At 35.9% G+C, this 3,970-nt stretch overlaps 1 pseudogene; it reads right to left on the bottom strand.

Moving 5' to 3' along the window:
• Positions 1-1,279: 1,279 nt before the first annotated feature.
• Positions 1,280-1,715, bottom strand: LOC109377588 (60S ribosomal protein L26 pseudogene; annotated as a pseudogene).
• Positions 1,716-3,970: the final 2,255 nt, after the last annotated feature.

The raw sequence follows: 3,970 nt of genomic DNA on the forward strand, positions 1-3,970 counted from the left end.
CAAACTAACAGCAGCAGAGCAGTGCATGAATATTAGCCCTACTTTTGTATGTAAAAATTCACTAAGAACTGATGGAGGCAGATGTCATAGAGTGAGAGATATTTGAATTGTTTATTGAAAGATAAATAGGAGTTCAATATTAAAGAAAGAGAAATGATAGCAGGAGAATGCTATGTATTCTAAGTTGAAAACCCATGAGTGAAATAGTCTGAATTCTGGAGAAATAGCATAAACTTTCATTTAGCAGGAGGTGGTGGACAGTGGGATGCCAGAGGGCCCCGGTTTGGATCCCACATATGAGGGCCAGTGACACTGCATTCTGCAGCTAAGATGATGAACTGCAGCTCGACCTGGGACTGGGCTTCCATGGGTTGCCGGCGACAGCGTTGGCTGCAGTCCCCCGCTGCAGTGGGCTGCCATAAGCTGCCAGGTGTAGCCGGCAGCCAGCGTAAGTGGCCAACAGCCGCCATGAGTGGTTGTCCAGAGGCCGGCGACTGATCAGCCTCGACCAGGAGGAGCACAATGACGACGCCAACTTGGGCCAGTGAAGCAACGTCCTCCACAACTAGACTGAAGAACAAAACAACAGCAACTTGTCTGTTCCCCTTCCCCGATCCCTCAGTGCTGTTCCCCTCCCCCAATTCCCCAATAAAATCTTAAAATAAAAAAAAAAGAATCACAGGTGATCCTTTGCAATAGATCAAATAAGAGGCGATGGGTATCTGAAGCAAGGCAATACAGGAAGTAAGGGAGATAGGCAGAGAGAATGTAATGGATTCAAGAGATATTTAGAAGGCAAGATTCATCAGAGCCTATAAATGACTGAAGGTGGAGCAGATTAAAGAAGAATAAAATGACAGATTTCCTATTTTTAATGGATAGTGATGCCATTATAAAGGATATAAGAGTAGAGCTGAACCCAGTAGCATTTACTCCTCTTTGAAGAAAGAAGGAAGAAAAATTGATATGTTCTAACTAAGAAGCGACAAAAATAGGGGAAAAAAATCATTGTTAGTACATGTGGAGATGCACATCCCTATGTAGATTTTTTTTTTAAAGATTTTTACTGGGGAATTGGGGGGATGGGAACAGCTCTGGGGAATTGGGGGAAGGGAACAGACAAGTTGCTGTCTTTTTGTTCTTCAGTCTAGTTGTGGAGGATGTCGCTTCACTGGCCCAAGTTGGCACCATCATTGCGCTCTTCCCGGNCTCTTAACCAACTGAGCCACTCAGCCGGCCCTAACAGTTTTTAATGAAAATTGTTGTATATAAAATTACTTTATTCCTGCATCTTCTCAATTGTTTCTTCCTTATATTTGCTTTTTTCCTTTCCTACTTGGCAAGATTTGGCTTTCCGTTCAAGGATCTTTGCGGTCTTTGTCCAGCTTTAGTCTAGTGATAACCACCTTGCTGGGGTGAATGCCCACATGAACTGTTGTGCCATTAGCCTTTTCCTGCTGCACTCATTCAATGTAGATAACGCATTTCTTCCTGTAAACCTGGACTACTTTGCCAATTTGTTGCCCTTTGTAGTGTGCTCGGACAACCTGAACTTCATCATCCTTTTGGATGGGTGTGGATCGAACATTGTACTTCCGTCTCAGCTCTTTGGAAAGAGGAGAAGACATAATCTTCCTGCAATCGTGGGAAGGTGCATTGAAATGTCTTTTACGGTTCTTGCCCTGGTCAGAAGTCACAGAGGAGCTGAACTTCATTTTGGCCTCTGGTGCTTCAGCGATGGCCGCAAAAGGGAAGAGACCTTAGTTTGCACTATAGTAAATATACAGCTTAAGAACAGGGTTAGAATTTTTCCATTCATCCAGTTGTTTATTCAACACAAATAATAGATGTCTTCTAATTGTGTACACTGTACTAAGTGCTAGCCACATGATTGAATGAAGGTTGCAGCTCTTAGGGTGAAGCAGGATTTTCGATATATAAGACAGAAGGGCATTAATTAATTATTTTGGCTATTTAATATGATGTATATAGGTGAATATAATTAATTTGCTCGTAGCACACTTTGTACAGTTCTGAGAAATAGATAATGCATATCCATGTGAATTACAAATTCATATATTTCTAAAGCTCTAGGGCACACAGATAAAAGTTATTGTTACTTAGATGGAAACCCTAACTGGACAAATAGGGCATTCTTACCTGCTTTGTACAATTTCCAGTTTAACTCAGAAGGGTCAATCTCACCACGGAGTGAGCATTTTTACTGCTCACATGTAAGGCTACCAATATATGCCATTTTATTTGGATGACAAAGCAACTCAGTCCCAACTACTGAACTTCTAAAGTCGCCTTTGCCATTTTCATTTCCTTAGCAATTTAGGGGCTGTGAATAATCATCAGAGCACAGTTGCAGTGGCCCTTGAAAAGGTCCAGATGTACTGTTCTGTCAGATTTTTTTCCCCTTGAATTCTGGAGGTAGTTTCTCTGTCACAGGAAAAACATATTTTACTTATTTCTGATTTTAAATACTTTCCTTTAGAGGAAAAAAACAAAGTAAAGCAAAGCAAAACATACTTTTTTCTGTTTTTTTTTTCCTTTTAACATCCAAAGTTCTTCATGAAAACAAGACATTTTCACATTAAAACTATTTTTTGTTTATAGTATATGTGTACTCACATATATTTATTCTATGTATGTATCAGTTATTAAAGCCCCAATAAACTACATATCTATTCATGCTGCAACTTGAATGAAAGAATATTCAAGGTAGAGTGTTTCATTGAGTACAAAAGCTTAGCACATTCCATCACTTTCAAGTCCTTTTTTGTTTTTCACTGATTTCCTTTCTCAACTTATCTCTTAAATAGCTATTTGCTGTGATGATTGTTTTAGATCAGTTAAGCATTGCCCATTTACTGGCAGCTAATCAGTTGTTCCATGAATAGTAAGAGAAGTAAATGCCTCTTTATTTCTGTATGTACTACCTGACAGTTACTAATATCTGATATTAGTATACAACTAATATTTTCTTTAAAAAGAAGCAAACCAAATTAAACGACATTTCCAAAAAATGTTTCTTACCTCTACAATTAATCTCTTTGAAAAATGTTTTTGAGTATGAAGACTTTACATCTGGTCACATAGTGCCATAATTATGGTACCATTTGGTATCATCTAAAAGGAATTGATACCTTGTTCTTTTATATGGACTACTTTATTATAACACCTATTACAAAGAGAGTTACATATTTTGTGTTAGTTTTCAGTGTAGGTTGCTGTGAGAATAAATTTATAATCAAAATCAGAAATTTGGATTTTTAGAACATTTTAACTTGTGTAAACCAACCTTTGTTCTTAGAACTCAGCAAATTAATATGTAAGTATAGTTATATCTGATTAATATAAAAATATTTTATAAAAATATAACATATATAAATGTAAATAGATGTATAATATATATCATTATATTTAACCCAAAGGTAAATTTTTGTTTTGTGTTTAAATATATTGTGTTAATTATTTTTTGAGTTTATGTAAAATTATTTTTAAAATTCAATCATAACATTAAACAGAATACTGGCTTTAGAATATATGAACACATCTTTCTCATTTTTCTAATTTCATTATTTCTTACATGACCACATAAGATAAAATAACTGACTTTGTTTCTTTTAAATGATAAACTATTAAATTTCAAGTTTTCTAGGCTCTTACCAAACTTAAATTGCTCTGGTTTTTTTGTTTTAACTCAAAGCTGAAGAACAAAATATTTTCATAAAATTTTTCAGTGTACTTGATATGCTTTTGAGGTACTCTTCAGGCCTTATTCAGTTATTATTACTCAGCAGTTGTTTACATTTATCTTTAACAGGTAACAGAAACTTGGCAAGGGTTTTGAGGCAAAGGGAAAATAAAAAGAAACTTTATATTGAAAATAGTCTTGAATAAAACAATAAAATGCACCAAATAATTCTGTATAGATCTTGTCATCAAAAGGTACCATTTTTTT

This window comes from Hipposideros armiger, unplaced genomic scaffold, assembly GCF_001890085.2.
Source record: "Hipposideros armiger isolate ML-2016 unplaced genomic scaffold, ASM189008v1 scaffold_1464, whole genome shotgun sequence".
Classification (NCBI taxonomy): domain Eukaryota; kingdom Metazoa; phylum Chordata; class Mammalia; order Chiroptera; family Hipposideridae; genus Hipposideros; species Hipposideros armiger.